Source organism: Gavia stellata, chromosome 1, assembly GCF_030936135.1.
Source record: "Gavia stellata isolate bGavSte3 chromosome 1, bGavSte3.hap2, whole genome shotgun sequence".
NCBI lineage: Eukaryota > Metazoa > Chordata > Aves > Gaviiformes > Gaviidae > Gavia > Gavia stellata.
Window position 1 is genome coordinate 75,739,006 of NC_082594.1, and position 19,515 is coordinate 75,758,520.

A 19,515-nucleotide genomic window follows, 5' to 3' on the forward strand; every position below is an offset into this window, starting at 1 on the left:
TTGAATCTAAAGTAAGGAACTCATTGAACCTTTGAGATTCCCATACCTTGGACTTGCCAGGCAGCTTAAACACGACTTCACATAGCTTTTGGGGCTGAACACTCTTCAACTCAATTCTGCTCCCACTGAACTGAACATGAATTGACTCATCTTGGGGAAAACCTCAAATGTGCCAGGGTTTGATTCAAAATAAAGGTCTGAATCTTATTCACACCGAATTTTTGTTTCCTAGGCTGAGAAGCCTGAATAGAGTCCTGAACAAAGCCTCTGGAGCACAGCACTGTGCACTTGGCCATGTGGCGACGCTATCTATATTTGTCAGAACAAACTGGTCAGACTGTAGGTCAAGCCAGCAATTTATATGCTGGCCACCCTGCCGTAGCCTTTCTTCTGGGCCTCCCGACCAGACCAGCAGCTGTGCTGATGGTATAATCAATTGATCACAGCACTGTATGTTCAACTTTTTATCCAGTCCTCAGGGAAAGAGAATTGGTTACAGCCTGGAGCTACAAAGCATGGCTTCTAGCTCAAAGTTCAATGGCTGCTGCTTTCAGATTTCTTCACAAAAATCTCTAATTTTAGCAAAGGTGATATTTGTCATAATAGCTGATAGCAGACTGAAGCCAATAAATTCATTTTGAGTGTGCTATTGAGCAGCCATTACACAGTAAAAAAAATACGCTCACTGTGACTCTGAGCTAAATTTGTTCATTAATTCAGGGCTGAAAAGACTCTAATATCCTTAGGAATCTGAATGTCTTGCACTAATATTATTTTCATGGCATCAAAATGATCTGTTTCCTCTGGGGAGGCAGATAACTTGGTGGGTGGGCTCTGGTCTGGGAGTTAGGGCATTTGAGTTTTCTGCCTTGTGGAACCAGCTGAGAAATACTTGTAATGAGTGACAATTCTCAGAGTACAGTTTTGTTTCCTTCAAAATCTTTTTTTTCCCATCAAAACAATATCATTCCACTCTAAGCAAAAGTTAAAAAAAAAAGGGTTTCTTTTTTTGAAAGTTTGTCTTTTACTTATTAATTTCCTTTTATTACTTGTGGAGGAATCATCTTCTTTTCCCTGCTCTTCTTGCCCTCCAGATTTTGAATGATGTCACCTTTTTACTTCTTTTGGAGAATTTCCACCAAGTATTCTTCTATCTACCTAGAAGTACACAGACATGCCATTATCTGAGCCCTTCATGATAACATCATACCTATCTTCCAATCTCTCTCTGAGGCAAGCAAGTCTTCTTATCTCCATTGTCTTGGAGGGATGATGAGACACAGAAGTCTAGGATCTCAAACTCACTCAGACACCCCAACTCACAGTAAGAATGGGTGAATCAGCTAAATACTGAAGTCCAGATTTTAAAGTGTGCTTAGGCATGTAGAAGGGGGAAAACCCCCAAAACATTGGTTGTATTTTTTTGCCTGTTATTTTGGGGAGGTTTTTGTGCCCATCTTGAATGACAAACAAGAAGGTCTGGAAACACAAATACCTTTCCAGAACTGAAATCCCACTTCTTGCACATTTATACCAATGACACATCTGTTATAATACATACCACAGTGAGCCTAGCCTCAGTTGAATACAAATAATTAATATGAATAATACATGGAAATTTTCCTATTTCTTAAGTGCTAGCTGTGCTGTATGGTCTACAAACAGAGAAAATGATCCTGGCTATGTTCCAGCTGGTTTGGACAGTAACGCAGGTAGTCATCAGAGTTTAAATGTGTAATGTTGGTTGGTGGCACATTCTCCAGGAATTGTGGTATCCTTTTGAAAGGAGTTTTGAGGGTCTTGTTGGAAAGCTTTAAGGAAGAAGTGAGTTTTTTAAAATAATGCAAATCAGTAAACTGAAGATGAATAGCCTCGTGTGAGAAGATGCAAGTTGCTTGGGGCATACATGCGATACACTTTCATATTGTGTGTGAGATTTATCTAAGAATTCATGAATTACAGGCAAAAGCTAGCCAGCATTTTTTACTATTTAGAGGGAAAAAAAAGAAGTAAGCAAGGCCTGGATGATGTTGCCTAGAAGTGCATACGCTTGTTTATTTTCAGAAGTTGGTTGAGGGCTTGCAGGGAACAGCAGGGTAATGGAATATTCATGAAGCAAATGCCCTTCACTTAGAGGAGGGCAAAGGAAAGCAGATTGCTAAACCCCTTCAAACTTCCTGTGCAAGAAGCTCACGCTACAGAATAATGAAACCTGTGTTTGCCACTCCGCAGCACAGTCCTAACCTGGCACCGCCTGGCTCTTTCACTCTCTCTTCCCTTTTGACTCCTCCTCCTATCTTCAGGCGTGGATCCCTGCTGCTGCCGCACGCTGCCCCTTTGACCACAGCTGCAGCGGCACAGGCCTGCCTAACCGATCACAGCCTCGCAGAAACCCTCCTGTTTTCCCCCAGAGCCAGCCTGGGAGGACACAAAGCACCAAGCTGCTGCTGCGAGCGTGGTCCTCACCTGTCAATACCGGAGCAGAGCGGGGGCTGAGGAGTGCCCATCACCTGCTGGCCCAGAGAGACAAGCCGATTTTCACTTTGTTTCATGGGTTTACTTTAATGAGCACGGGGACAACTGGAAGGAAACCGTATCGCCATTATCACCGGGTACGGGCAGACTTCAGGGCTCAAGCAGTCGGTCTCCCACTGCACACAAGGTGCCAGCCACTTTCAGCCCCACAGCTGCGCAGCATCTTGAACACCAGAAAAATACCCCAGCGACCCCAGCACCCCAGCATCCCAGCGTCCCAGCACAGGCAGGCACGACGAGACACCCGCCGCCGGAGCGGTACCTGTCGTGACTAACAAAAGCGGGCGCGGGGGCGATGCCCTGCCCTCGTGCCGGCTCCTGTGCCCATGGCGGGCTCGGCGTGGCCAAGGGCGGCGTGCTGCTGCCGGGCATGCGGGGCGCGATGGTTCATCCCTGGCTGGCCAGACCGGTGTCAGCCGCCCGCAGCCCCGGGCGGCCATCCCCCGGGGCCGCCGGTGGAGGTGACCAGCGCACAAGACCAGCAGGCACCAAGCAGCAGGTGGCCCCCGCAGAGGTAATCAGGATCACATTCGACGGGGGACCCGGCTCAATTTTCAGCCCCATGTCTGCGGAGGGGCCTGGAGCTGCCTTGTTAATGCTGCAGGGAACACGTGGGACACATTGGCTGCATTAATTGTCCCCACTCATTCAGCAGTGGATGAATTATAATGTTACCACTCCAGGGTAAAGCAAACACCTATCATAACAATCATGTCATTAGTGTGCAGATGCCGGCTGCTCTGCTTAACCTTTTGTATCTTTTTGGTTTTTTGTTTTATGGCATGCAATAAGATTTTTTTTTATTGTTTTTCATATAATTGATTTTTACGTTGCAAGTGTTGCTAAACTTTGAAACAAGCACAGCCGCATTACCCAACAGCTAGGAGTAAGCACATGACTGGCAAAGCACAGATTGAAGTTCCTTTAGAGAGAAACAGCGAGGCTTTAAAAGTTTATGATTGCAGTTTGGTTTATCCTTTTCAGTGTGACTGACACATTCGTTATTCACATAACAAGAGCTCTAAAAAGACTAATGGTCCTTAAAAAATATAACAGTCTTAGAAATGCTTCTAATTTAACTACAGCTACTAGTGACCAAAGATCATGTATGCACAGCCAGACAAATGCCACATTCTGGTTTGAAAATTAAACTATTCACATCTCTGCAGAAAATCTTTTTGTTTGCTGTTATGTACATGTACACACATATATGGAGAGAGAGAGAGACACACACACATATACACACATATACAGTTGTACATATGCATGCATGTATGTATATGGACGTTCCTTTTTATCTATGAAAATTCATATTAATTTAGTATTAGTATGTATATTAATAAAATACTACGTTGGCTTCAAGTTGCATTTACTCACACATGTACCACAAAGCTCCTCTGAGTGTTGCAACATCATTATCCTGCAATTAATTACCCCAAGCTGGTGCCACGTTTTCATTTCTCTTTAATCGAGCTTTATTCTGCATTTGGTGGGTATTCTTAAATGGCACTGCCAAGTGCGCTTGGAACTTCCCACTGCATGTTTCTAAAGCACTCAAGTGCTCTTTCCGATGTTACCCGTAATCCCTTTCCTTGCGAGATTTGCAAGCAGAGAGCCCGCTCCCACCAGCCCTTTTGCATGCTGTTAGCAATTGCTCATCTAAACACTCAAGAAAGCAAAACTGGCAGGTTGTGAAAGGGGTTTGAATGGTTCAGCACTTGGCCCTAATGTCTGTTAAAATGTGCAGATACCTTATGCTTCTGTAGTCCACTGGTGGAGCCAGCGGCCTTGTGTCACTTTTTGTTAAAGCTACTGATATGTATTGTAGCATCATACAGAAATTAACTGTTCATTCATCTTCCATACGTGAGCTTCAGCATGCATTCTTTGTGAAGGTGGAAAGGAGACACTCCCCCATCTCTCCTCTGCCCTCTCCCATCGCTTCTTCATGCTCCCTTCGTTAGGAAATGAACAGAGGCCCCAGGCTTGCAGACATTTTTCAGTCAAGTCCTTGACGTTACCCACTGCAAATAAGCTCAGGAGGTTAAATGGAAAGAGCCACCTGGTGTAAAGCCAAGCTTGCAAGCAAAACTTTGACTAATTTGCACCTAAAACCATGGTGCAAGAGGTGGGAGATGTGCATAGAGAATATCAGTGCACTATCTGTAGATGTACAAATGTAGAGTTGCATTATTCATTGTTTGACTCTATCGTTGCAAGTTGGGTTTAGAATGAGATCTAACAGTAGACGTAGTGTGATAAAGCAAGAACAGGGAACAGGGGAGGAATGATAGAGTAGTATCAATACAATTACTTATACTAAATACATGTAAATCTATAGCATGAGTAAGTGCATAGCAGGATGAGGTTAAGAATGAGGTTAAAGTTTTATGGTTATTGTTTCGGTGTTTTTTCAAATCATTAGATGCCTTAGCTGACTAATTTTGTGTAGGTGCTTGTGGTTTCTGAAATTGAGAAGCCATTTAAAATGGTTTAGTCACATTTTAGCCTTAAACAAGTATTTAATTTTTACATATGCATGTAAAACCATGTTGTTTATTGGTATTTCCACTGAAAATTACTGTGATTCAGCTCTTTTGGAAGCATTTCAAAAGTTTAAAGTGAATTTATGTTCCATAATCAGTAGAAGGTGTATTTCCCTGAAATCAAAGAAGTTGTTTTTTATTATGATGGTAGATTCATCTGAGAATATAATACCATTTTCTGGTATGCTGAATTTCTATAAAACCAGAATACAGTCTTACATAGCCCTTATAATGCTATATATAAATAAATTAAACAGTATAATCTTTTTTCCATACTTCCCCTTTAGATTGTTTGTGAATGGGAGAATTAATCTTTCAGATTTTCATTTGCTTTATGTGTGCAAGTACACACTGTCAGACTAAAAACTCTGCAGTTTCTGAAAAGTGTTTTTATGAACAAAATAAAAACCTGCAATTGTATCCTGTTTGATCATTTTTTTACTCCAACTACTATTTATGGTATGTTTTTTCAAGCACACATATTTGGTTGATCAAAACCAAACAATGTTATTCAGTGGCAGTTGGGTGTCTGTGCATGTGTTTTTCCCCACAAGGAACCTAGGCTAAAATCAACTTTATCCAGACCTTTTTTTTCCCCTAGTCTCCAAAAAAATTACCGTAAAAATGAACCCATATGAAAATGAGCTCTTGTATGTAAAATATTTTCCCACACATTGCTGCTGCTGAATGTTTTTACTTAGATTGCTGAAAATGGTATGTCTGCACAAATAATGTATGTGTGCTGCCGTCACACTCATTCTCACATTTTCCTATTTGAAAAATATGTGTACGGTATGGACATGCTATAGATTGGGAAATAAGTCCTCTCTTTTTGATTACAAAATACTCTACTGTAAATTAGTAAAACATTTGCTGATAATTTGACCTGCTGCAATATATTGAAGTTTGATTACCAATTTTTAAACCTATAAATATGTGTGTTATTTGCTAGTGTTTGTGAGCATATTTATAAACATTAATGCCACATGATATTTTGGATTGTATATATGGACGTAATAATACTTAATAGCTTGTTAGGCACATTTACCATTTACCATTTATTTTTGCTAATCCCTGGATGATAACAAAAAAATAAAAATCTAACCTAAAGATGACTTGTGTTGCAGTTTGCTACAACAGTTGCTGTGAGAATATTATTCAGACATGAAAACCACTTATGGGGAGAAGTTCACAAGTAAATAAGCTTATAAACTTAAATGCTGATTTATACCAACTGAGGTTCCGCTCTCCAGGACATTTTTCTTTTCCTTAGTAGTCATGGATTGGTTTATACCCAAATAACTGGATAATTAAAATAGCTTATAGTTCCCCATATAATATCCATTATTATATTAACAACACTGCTGTAATGGTTTAAGAAAAATAAAATTAAATACAGGGCTGTTTTCTTAAACCCTTCATAAATATTTTAGACATTAATTAGGAGACTACAGGTATGAATAGACTAAGATTTATTCATAATTAAAATCAGATATCACATGTCATCTCTTCTGATAGAGAAAAACCTTTAATTGCCTGTAATTAGGCAATTGTCCCTATAGTTTGCCAAAGTGGATTGAATAGGAATGAACTTGGTAGAAAGACATATTCATGGTAATAAGCTAAGTTTCCTGCATTTTCTTTGTTCAGTCATTTTTTTTACATGTTGGTACAGAATATGGTAGAAATAGTAAAATATGCATATCTTACTGATACATTAAATCACAGGAAATACCTTTCTGTATAATTTGATATAATTTGGCATCTGACCTTTATCTAATGCCTCATAACTTTTCATGCCAATTATTTTGTCTTCCTTTACCAAAACCTGAACAAAAAACTGAGCTCATGAATGACAATATATTCATTCAGCAGACCTAAGATATATTTTTCCAAAGTTGTAATTAGCATTCCACTTTTTACAATGTGGAAATGAAGCAAAGAAAAATAGATTTTCTGGAGCCCAAGTTCTTGGGGGGAATTACTGATCAAAACTAACAGCAGAAACATTGTTGCTCAGGTATCTGACCCTGAAGTATGGTGTATGATATGTGTGCACGGTCTAGAGCAGTTCCCAGAAGGTATGGTATTGGCTAAAATTCTAAAACCTGCCTTCGTTAAGGCATGTATTTACCTATAAGCATCTAAATATAAAGGGCTTCATTTCCTGCAGTATGAGCATCTACGTATTTTGCCAAACTCAGTAAGGACTACATATGCCGCTTGATAGTTAAGACAGTTTTAGCTTTTTTAGTTTTTACCTTTACAGGTTTCTATATCCTGTAAAGACCTGCACACGTGCTTTAACTGGCATACTGACCGCTTTTAAACTCACTGGAACTTCTCGCAGAGCGCAGAGTTAAGTCTGCAGAAGTTATTGCTGTGTTCAAGTCCCGGGTCTGACTCTAGAATATTCTTGCCCTTATGCTTACTAAGCGCCTTTCTAATCAATGCAGTATTTCATTTTGGTTAGAAATTCCCAGCCACAAACCTAATTGGACTTGACTCACCCTGTATCATGAGGCATGCAACTCAGCTCACAGCCCTGCTGAGCCATGCCCTTCTTGGACGTGGTTTGCCAAATGCTGGCTCTCACAATATTATTAGTATATAGTATTTCATGTCCTTCAGTTAATCAGACTTTTCTGTTCAGGTTCAAGTCAGTCATTAGACTTCCTTTGGAGTGCTCCTTCTTCCTCATTATCTATCTATCTATCTATCTATCTATCTATCTATCTATCTATCTACCTACCTACCTACCTACCTACCTACCTACTTATAAATACATATATATATATATATATGTACACTGTTGCCTATACAGCTTCTGGATAATGACCCTTTCTTCTGCCCTTCCTAATTACTCTTTATCTGTTTACTTGCATTTGGCCTCCAGGGTTTATTATCTAGGCTGTTGGCAATGCCCTGGATTTGTCTTCTGTTTTTTTTTTTTTTTTGTTTTGTTTTGTTTTGTTTTTTAACTTTGCCCTTTGTAGCCTTTGTGACTTTGGGTCTTTTGTACTACAGATCTTTAACATTTCTTATTTAGCATTGGCAAAGACCTTGAAATTAGGCCAGGCTGGACGTCCAGCGCACATGGTTGCTAGCAGTGTCAAAGGACCATACTGAATGTCATAGGTCATTTCTAGTCCTGTGTTTTTAAGTCTCTGTTTTTTTAACTCTGGATTCTTGAAGGCTGCAGCTCACCTCTGTATTAGCAGTGTGTGCTGCAATGTCTTTGCCTTCATTTGTCATGTTGCTTTCCAGATGGCATTTCTTATCACCCTTTGGCAATACAGAAATACTAAAAATTCTGTTAAGGGGCAGTTGCTAAATGGCAATGCTGTCTCCCAGCTGTGGCTTTCCTAAGTTGTTCAGAAAATTATTACGTCTCAGTTTTTTAGATTATTTGTGTCTGTTACGGGTATGTCTCAGAGACAGTGAGAAACACATTAACAGGTTAATTTTTAAGGTGTTTCCAACCACGTTCCCTACTTGTTACAGCCCAGTCTTGGAGTTCCTTAAGACCAGTCTCAGCAGAACCAGAGATGCTTAAGCAGAGATTTCAGGATAGTGTATGTTAAATTCAAAGATACTTGTTCCGATATTAATAAATTGTTTTGTTGTGGCAACAAATTCTCTTTTACAGGTGGGCTATGTCTCAGCCTAATTTTAGCCATCTAACAGCAGTCATGTAGGTTCCATTTGTAGTCACTGAAGAGAAAGACACACATACATTTTGGAAGTAATTCATTCCACCTATTTTAGACGCTTATTTTTAGGATCAATTGCCCACTACAGGTTTATTGTTTCTTGCAGTGACATCACATGCAACCCAAGTGACCAGCTTAGACTGGATGCTCAATTTTTCTATGACTAAAAGTCAGTGAAATTAATCCAACTTTAGTTTTGCTGCATTTGTAGAACTGAAAGAATTTTATTTACAGCCTGTTAGACAGTGCTCCGAACTAAAGTACAGGCTCAGATTCTGTATTCCTCATTACACTTATGCAAGTATAGGCAAAATTTGACCTGCTTGTCCAAATTTAAAAATTAAGATTCTTAATTAGTCCTTCCCATAAGTAAGTATTTGAAATCCAGATACAGCAAGGAACCATCTGTAGATAAGAGAAACAGACATTGTACCAAGGAAAAGTGAGACATGGCCCAGTGTGTGCATTGTATCTGTACATATGCACGAACATACATTCTTATACAACCACTTGCGGACACACTCACACACACACACAGAGTCACAGCCCAGTTCTGCAGATAGTGTTGTAGGTTAAATGTCTCTGTGCACGGCATGAGTAAAGGCAAATGTCTGGACAGCTTAGTGAAAAGAAATAACAGCCATGAAGCCATTAAACTTTACAGACCAAATATGAGCTTGCCTTAAATCAAAGAATACCGTTGACGGTCTTCCAACAGAGTCTAATATTCTGTATTTCACAACATATTACAATCAGTCATAGAACACCTGTAAAGAGTTAGTCTGGTCATGAATAAGTTGCCAGTGTTTTATGAACATCAAGATCGGTGAATGGTTAGGTATTAAACCTTTAGAAACATTTAAAGGAGACTGACAAGAAACTGTGAATTAATATATGATTTACACACATTATGTAGGACATCTTCACTCCATTGTGCCCTAAGCAGTGTGGAGGCAATAATGGAAACTGGAACAGAAATTTATTTAAGAGAAAGGAAAGACAACAAGCTAGCTTTGAGTGAAAACCTCTTCTTCTGAAACCCTGAGCCCATTGTCCCTGTCAGATAGGAGTCATAGCTGGTTCCATTACGCTTAAGCCTATGTAGCGTTTTGAGGCACTTGGCCAAAAGTTGAGGCAAGCAAGCCTACAAGTGACACCTTCAGCGCTACTGTAACCTACCACCAGGATTGTGTTGGGCCCTGTGTGCTCGGGCATGTCCTAAGGGGCCATTAAACTGTGCTTTGTCACTTAACGTGCCCAGAGACAATGCTGACTGACTGCTCCCGGGCTGTGGGCTGTTGACAAGTCTGCTTTTTGTGTAAAGCAGGTGAACAGACACAAACCTTTGAAAGCAGTAGAGGTACAGCTCAGACACTGTATTTGTCAGCCTTCTGCATAAAGCTGGTCATAGCTGGTGGCACAGTCAGTACGGAGGCTTCAAGAGGAAAACCAGTGGCTCAGAGGTGAACCCCAAAACCCAGCTGAAAGATGAGGTTCCGAGAGGCTTTCTGGGCACACCAGCTTGTGCATCAGGTCCTCCCTGTGCAGCCCAGCCCCAGCAGTGTGTCTCCTTGAACTCAGTGTAACTCATCCGTTGTTCACAGCCATAAAGGGGAAGTCTGTGTCCACGCAAACCAATTTGTGAAAAGGAGCTGCTGGGACTGTATCCGCACACACCTTCCTCCCAAACTGTACCTCTGCAGCGGTAAACTATTTGAGGTTTAGGGTTGTTGAGACTAATGATGCTGCTGAGATTCCAGACAAGGCAGACACATTTTTAGTACTCCCTTAACTTTATGAATACCTGACCCACATGCTTTGGATCCTGTTTCTTGAGGTATTTCAATACTCATCTAAATTAGAATAATCTAACTGTAGTGTTATTTTATTATACGTATATGTACCAATACATATTTACATATATTTACTGTAAAACACTCATGCATAGACACATATATTGCTTATATGCATCTTATTCGTAACTCTGACTGGAGTGAAAATCCTTATATAAAGAGGAAGGGGTTGTCTTTCATGATTCCATTGTTTCAATGCTTTGGCTTTTATTCTGAATTTAACAGGATTTTAATAGATTTCAGTGCAAAAGAAATAATGAATTTTTCAATGCCCATATGATATGCTGTATTTCTTTATATGAGCCATATTCTGCTTAATGGGAAGATTTCTAGGCTATGATTGCCCATAATATCTGTTTCATTAATATGATCTTTATAGAAATACATCATATAACACAGGGATACTTGTGCAGTATTTGTTTTTCCATCTCCCCAAGCACGCAATGACTTTGCATGTGTTTTTAAATAAGGACAAAAACATGCTGCAAGTCTGTAAGCCATGATTCTGTGTTTTATCAGAAGACAAGGTATGAAAGGTAAGTCAGCTTTCAAGGAATCTCTGCAATCTGTAGGACAGAATAAAAAAGGCAGTGATAGTAATTAGCCTTTTAAAATAATTCCTCATATCCTTAAGCACATTATGTAAATTTATAGTACACATCAGATGTCTTGTCTGTGTGTGTGTGGGGGGGGATGTGCAAGTATGTGCATGTATGGGTATATGAGAAAGAGAGGTTTCCAGCCGTCTTTGCATGGCTCCATTTGTAACTGAACTGAAATGATGAAGCAATTTGTAGTGGTGTCAGTAACTCCTCTGGGGATGCTCACTGAATGCATGTCATTAGGTGCCACACAATTTGCTTGACTTTTTGCTTACTTTGTGACACCAGTTCATGATATGTTCTTAAAGGTTATAACATTCTCCTCTTTAATTTTAGAGGTATTAATGTTTGGTTAATATTAGCTAATCCCAAACATTCCACCACTCCCATCCTACCACTGGCTGCTCTGCAATCCAAAATCCTTTTTTGTTCTTTGCCAGGCTGTTCTTACTGATCTATTGCCATAATTATATTAATCAGTAACACATACAAGCGGAGAATAAGGTGGTGTGGCAAGGCTAATTACCCACTTAAGTACTCCTAACTTTTCACCATCAAAAAATTAAAATAGTACAAGGCTAGGGGATTAACTTTGATTTGAACTACCACATATGCACAGATTTACTGTGCATATAGTAAGTTGTCTGTCTAGCACTTTTGGACACCTGGACATTCGGTAATTACTACCCAGGAAGACAGCTTTACAGAAAAGAGTGTGGGGGGTCCTGGTGGGTAAGTCGAACATGAGCCAGCAACGTGCCCTTGCAGCAATGAAGGGCAAGGGCGTCCTGGGCTGCGTTAGCTATGTTCTTACATAGCCACAGGTGGAAGAAATGATCCTTCTCCTCTATCTGGCACTTGTGAAATACTGTGCCCAGTTTTGGGCTTCCCAGTATGTATAGGAAGTCCCATGGGTGGCTACCAAGCTGGTTAGGAGCTGGAGCACATGCCATATGAGGAGAGGTTGGAACAGTTGGGTCTGTTCATCCTGGAGAAGAGAAGGTTTCAGGGGGTTCTAATTGTTGTCTACAGCTACCCAATAAGAGAGAAGACAGAGCCAAACTCTCCTGAGAAGTGTGCAGGGATAGGACAAGAGACAATAGACACTGCTTGAAGCATGTAAGAATCTGAAAATTCTTGATATAAGAAGTTTTTTTTGATCAACCATGAGGTTGGTCAAGCACTGGAAGACATTGCCCAGAGATGCTGCAGGATCAACGTCCTTGGAGGTGTTCAAGATGAAACTGAACATAGCCCTGCACAACCTGATCTGAATAGACCTTCGCTGAGTGGAAGGTGGGTCCAGAGAGCTCTTGAGGTCCCTTCCAATCTACGTGGTTGTGTGATGGCCTGATTCAATAACTGAGTCCCTTCTTCCTCATGTCCCCAACATGCAGTTCCATGCAATATCCTTCAGCTGAGAAAATGAGACTAACACATGGTAGAAGTAGCTATAGACTGGGAGTTAGGCTATACATTAAATTCTCACAAGCGGTGTGGAATGCAGGTCTCCTGTGTCTTATATGGCGCTTTAACTACTGGGCTCTTGGATAAAAGGAGGGAACCATCTCCCTCCTTCTGGGATCTGGCTCTTTGCTTCATTTGCTTTTATACGCAGTGCCTCTAAATGAAGTGTTCTGTTCTCGATTGACCCAAACACTCTTTTCTTTTTTTTATTTCTTCAAGAAGAAACAAAACCTGTTTAATTTAGTTCAGGCTGAGCCAACTTTTTTAAAAAAATGCTTTGGTTTGGCAGCTGCATGTGAGTGATTCTCACTGCCCTTAAGAAGGAATAGAAAGTTCAGTGGCTTCCTTCCCAATCTATGGGCCAAGACAGTGGCCAGGAAAGATTGTTTTACAGCTTTAGACTCTGGCCCAGGGGCTGAATTTCATTCCAGTTTATCCTCTGCTTCATGCTCACATTACTTCCAATCTTTACAATCTTTTTTATAGAGACAAAAACATCCAAAAATATTTAAAAAGATTAAAGTACAAATTACCATTGGCAGCCTACTTAGCACTTAAATAGCAATCTCCCTCCTTTGATTATTTTACGCAATAAAAAACCAAATAGAGAGTAAATAAGACACAATTTCTAAGTGAATTCCAGACTTCTAGTTGTCATTGTTCATAAGTTTTCCAAGAACAGTCTAGAAAACGCTATGTTTTTTTCTGTGTGAAATTATAGAAACATCAGTTCCAACATGAATGTGTACCAGTATTCAAAGAGTAACAACCGGCACTCTTCTTTCCTCCATCTTGCTTCTATACCAACAAATAGCTTTTTGTTATAGGTGAGCCACTAGAAGGACCTATAACATGGGACATTTCTTCTTCTTCTTCTTCTTCTTCTTCTTCTTCTTCTTCTTCTTCTTCTTCTTCTTCTTCTTCTTCTTCTTCTTCTTCTTCTTCTTCTTCTTCTTCTTCTTCTTCTTCTTCTTCTTCTTCCTACTTCTACTATTATTATTAATAGTAAATGTTTTATAAAAGAAGAATTAGAGGCTGAGTTAAAACAGTAGAAAAAGTGTGCTACACAGACATGTGCACTGATGGGAATTGAAGAGTATCTGTTTCCTGTGGCCTCAGCTGCCACAGAAGAAAGCCAAGCAACTCCATACTCCATTTCTGGCAGCTCAAGACCAGTGATTTTACTTTTAAAAAAGATGTAGCAAGGATGCAGTGAGCAGAACTCCTTTCAGGGAAGATGTCAAATAGATGTATATGAGAGTACGTGGCTTCTCTCCCTTCATACAAGTACTGAGCCTGAGGTGCACCTTCACTACCTCCAAACGGAACTTTGAACCTGGTACACTGGGACCTAACCCAGTAGTAATGGGGATTAGAAAGGCTTCAAGTCTGGCACTGTAAGAGTCTGATTTGATGTAGCACAAACCGTGCAACAGCTGAGGAAGGTAGAGGTAGCAGGGGGAGTTGCTGAGTTGTGAGGACACCATTATGTCTTGACACAGCTCTGCATATCAAGATAGCTTGAGGTACCTGCATACAAAACTACCAAGAGCTTCTTGGCAAGTCCTAGATACAAGTGAATCAGAGGGATTTTGGTACTGCAAACTGAAGCAAACCTTCTGATGAAGCTGTTTGCAATAGCAATGGAAAAGTAATCTCCACGTGCTGAAGGAACAGAGTTTTCAAACACTTCCTTTCCTAAGACTGCCAGTATCTCCTTGGACAAGTAAACCACTTCTCATCAGTTCCCACAACTGTAAAAGGCAAATAAGGATACTTAGCTTCCTTGCAAGAGTTTCTGATGTCTGCACGTGTAAAGAATTTCATAAGAGGGGGTGTTGCATTGCATAATACTATCTTTTATGGCTACAGAAGGACATTTGACTACTCTGGTAGAGTTTGTTACTATGTTTAAGTAAAATACATCCTTGATAAACTAGACCTATCTTTAAAAAGAAATAAGGAGAAAAAAAACCCTGAGCAAAATGAAAAAAAAAAAAATCCTTTCCTTCTATTCATTTTATGTTAAGAATTTATGTGCTATGATCAGTTCCCCCCAATTTCTTCCGGGAGAACCCCACCTGAACCTCCTATTTTCATGGATGGCGAGAGCCATTTTGACTGGAATAGTTTTTGTAGAATTTTTCCAGTGGTGTCATATGCTTTCTTTTATTCTGTTTCTTCTAAGGATGCTATAATTCTGTGGACCTTCCATAGGAAACTGCTGGGTACTTTCCCATTCCTGCCACATACCAGACTTGGGAATGTAAGCAAAACCTGGTGTTGTCCCTTTGCATCAGTTCAAACCACCACAAAGAGGCTATCAGTGAAGCAAGACTTTAACTAATATGAAATATTTCATTTATAATTACCAGTATTAAACATATTTTTTCTACATTCTGTGTTTATGGCAATTAATTATTCAGTGACTGCATGAAGTCTGAATATTTGTGTAAAATGGGTTTAACCTTTAAACGTACTGAACGCTCTGCGGAGAATATGATCAGAGTTTGAAAAATGGGAAAGATCTATCTGGAGAGCACTTTTGTATGAGCCTAACTTTAAGTACATAAGCCTGTACTTCTGTGCTTGGTTGGACTGGGATCCCGGCGCTCAGCACCTTGCTAGATCAGGACTTCAAGAAGCACAGATTACCATTAAGCCCTTCCTACCAGGAAGGACACCGTGTCCCAGCTGCGGCTGTGCAGCACGCCCTGCCTTGCCAAACCTGTCCTGCTAAACAACTTCAGGCCGTGACAATACTTGGCTGAACAACAGAAAGCTCACACCTGCTTTTCTTCACAGCCATAATGTACTCTTGCGCTGCCACGCTGGCGCCAGGGCTTCCTGCAGCCCCTCTATCTGTCTTTGCATTTTCTGACTGGGGGGAAGGTGTGAAACAGGCTCAGCAGGAGCTGCAGTGGGCTGCAGCCCCGGTGCAGCCCCGGACAGGCTGGAGGAGGCTCGGCTGCCAATCACCCCTCTCTTTAAGCTACACTGCCCTTGCTCAATAGAGGTAATGGGTCCAGTGGGCAAGTAATAGGTCCGGTGGGTCTATTACACATTTTTATTGAAAAGCAAAATAAATAGCCCTGTAAAACTCACACACTGCCCCAGGGCTGCAATAATTTATGCACCTTCTTACACCTTCTTTTTCCTTCTTTTCCTCTTTGCCTTTTCAGAGTTGCTCAAGTGAACTTTTCCAGCATGGCAGGTAGGAGTTTTTGTAAATTCATCACCAATTGTTTGAATAAGGCAGTATTCAAAAATACTGCATGTTGTTATGTACAGAACTGTTGCAGACCTTTCCTACTTGATTATACACATGTGTAGTACCAAAGGAGATCACATTTTACTCAGCCAAATTTGTTTAATAGAAAGGGCATAAAAATCAAAGAATGTGTACTATCAGGTTTGCTTTCCAGAAAGAATGTGTTTTTCCACAAAACTAAGGAAAGTGTAATTTACCACTCAAACAAGCTGGGAAAAAGGAGAACATTCTTTCCTAAACAGCAACAATTATGCATTTGGCAGGCAGTAGTAAGAGCAATTCTGCTTCCCTTCTTAGCCCACAGTAAATCTGTACCTGGGACTGATTAGAGAACAACTGGAGAGGTGCTGCTTTTCTTTTCAAGGTCTACCAATGAATTTTTCTTTTTTTTCGTTTTTTTTTTTTGTTTTGTTTTGGTTTTTTTGTTTGTTTGTTTGTTTGTTTTGTTCTGAACATGTTTTACCAGTGGAGTTAAGACTGTCCCACCTCCTTTGTGGTTGGCTCCCACTTATTCTTCGTTTGTACAAATACAGATTTCTTATGAGTGGAGGAGATGAAACCCCAATGCTGTTGGAAAGTCAGGGTGATGAATCAAAGGATGTGATAAAGGAAATCATCCTGATGGGAATCCCTTGAGACCTGCAGAAATCCATACTTTCTTGAGGCTGATAAGAGCAGTATATTGAATTGTGCTTTGCCTTTTCCTAGTCCAATCCAGATGATGCAGCAGGATATGAAAATGCTGCACCTTTAGACCCTAGAAACAGTTTTGGACAAAATCTTAGTAAGGTAAGTGTAGCTTTGCTGTACCAAACCAAACAACTCACTGCTTTGCTGCTCTGTCTCTGGAACCTCTTTCTTCACAAGAGCATGGCTGTATTAAGCGCCTTTGTAACAACTTACCTTGGCAGGGAGGGAAAAAGTCTTAACCTCCATTAGCTAGAAGGTAGCATATGCCCAAGAGCAAGGGAATGGATAGATTTTCTAAAACTCTTTTTTGACTTTTATCCCTACTGTTAACAATTTGGATAGGCTCATTACCAGGTGGCTGTTGTGCAGGATGATTTTATCTAAAGCAGCATTTTTCCTTTTTTTTTTTTTTTCACTTGTGAGACCAAAACAAGAGGAAAAAAATCAATTTAAAATAAATAAAAAACCCTTCCTAAATTCAATAGAACGCTTCCGGCAGAGCAGTTGAGACAGATGTTGAGAAAAGAGGAAAACACAATCTCTTTATGATTTGCTGCTTCCCCTCCCACAAAATTGTCATTAACACCTAAAAATTGGGAGACAATAATAATTATTTCAGACTGCAAAACAGTGAATAAAACTTTATAGAAAAGCTCCTGGTAGGATTAGTGCTCAGCTGGAAACTGAGACTGCCACGTGGAGAATGCCACAGAATAACACGGATGAGTAAGGCACCAGTGAGGAAACTAAACAGGTATCCAGCACATGGGAAATAAAGGGAGAGCCCTGGGACCGTATCAGTTTAAGTTGTCTTGTGTGCTGTAGTTGGCTTGTGCTCATCCAGGATGGTTTGGAATAGGCAGCTAATGATGGAGAGAAGAATAGTGGGCTATTAAAACAGACAGTGTTGAAAGATGATTACTTGAGGTTAAACCAGAAGACAAAGATTAATAAAGCACAGAGGAAAGCTTTCTTTATGGTGTTATTTTTCTGAAGTGTTTCTTCTCCATATTTAATGTTGTGCCTGTGAAAGCCACCACGCCAAGAGTCTTGGAAGCTGACAAGCCTCTTGTCTCCAGAGCGGTGAGAGGAGGACTTGTAGTGAGCTGGCTTCCCTACCAGGCTCAGCCTGAAAGAAATGCCCTGAGAGATGAAAAAAGATACAGGTTATTTTCAGCAGTCCTAAATTCTACTCCAGGTCCCTTTTCCTAATGTTTTTTCTAGGCAACTCCCTTGTTTGGGGCCTTTTTGTGGCTGTTTAAATGGTCAGGAACCTCAGAGGCACCTTGCTTTCTCTGTTGGCAGGAAACACAGTGGACCTTGATGGAATTTAGGTGAGATGAATCCATCCCCGTGTCCTACACTCATTCAGCCCAGGAAATGGGTGGAGACAGTGATGCAATGTAGGTGTTTGTCTGTTGGGACCTGGATGGGACTCTCAGTGCATTAATGTGTGAGCACCGAGTAAGCAATCCGATTACCTGTTGTGATTCTTTACAGGTCAGATTTCCTTCTGTATGGAATAATGACTGCGCAACACAATTTGGGAACAGTAGTGAAGTTTAAGCAATAGCAGTGCTATAGGCAGGTAGAAGGAAGTCCCCTAAGAACAGAGGACTTACAGATGGACTGGAAATTTTCAGGTCTAATGTCTGGATTTAATTTAATTTTTATGCTGTTGTTAGAGACAGCCTGGAGTTTCTCTAAAGAATAAGGAAAGATACTGTCCTTTTACGCTCCCAGGAGCGTAATCTTAAAAAATGTCTTCACTGTTTTTCCAGTGGCTACAGCCTCCCATCACATTGTGTTACGCTGTATAGTGAGGACATTCAACCCTCTGGCTCCAAGTGAAATTGGTACTGGTTGTCTCTCACCTTCCACTCTTAAAAACACTTGACAATTTGACATTCTCACTGCTAAGTGGAACTGACAGAGGCTCATCAACAATAGGACATTGTTATCAGCCCTGGCAGAAATCATACCAACAGCCTTATGTGAAGTGAAGACTTGCATTTACTTCCAGCAGGATGAATGCAACTGGGTGTCAAGTGTTCCCAGTGTATGACTAGGGAACAGCAAGGAAGTTACTTAAAGAACTTGTGTTCTTCCTGCTTCCATCTCAGTCATCTTGGAAGTAGATTGCAAATTGTTTAAACCTTAAAATGCCGCAGAATAAATGTCTCATTATTACACTGTAGTTTGATATGTCTTGGAAGAAAACCCTAATATGCTCCAATGATTGTTTTCAGATGTTGGACTTTATCAGGCCCAAGATGCTGGGCAAAAGATGAAGGCAAATTATTAGTACCACTCTGCTTGCCAATAATTCTTTCTTTCTTCCTTTCCTTCTTCCTTTCTTCTTCCTTTTTTCTTTATTTCTTTCTTTCTTCCTTTTTTTTTTTTTGAATCTGGTTGTATTAATGAGACCGGTTGCGCAACGCACACTGCACTGACCTTTTACGTCTAGGACAGGCATACAAACCCTGCCTTCGCCAGAGTGATGGAAAGCAATTCAGATTTGAAAGCTACAAAAGGCAAAGCTGAATGAATTCTGACAAGTCGTAGCTAAATTCTTCTTGCAGAGAAACAGCCATTCCTTTCTCCCTAACCCTGCTGCCTGGCTCTTTTTATATGGTCCAGAATTGGCTGTTTAATATCTGAGAGCTCCAGAGCCCAAGACTGCTGGGAATGGAAGGGTTTTATTTGTGCCAGCTGAAGGTGCTCTCATCAGGTGAATGGAGGTGTGTTGACAGCCCTTGAGTATGCGAGTGAGTGACATTCAAGTCCCGCATCCCACAGTGACCTTGGAGAAAAGTGTAGGAAGAAATTAACGGAAGA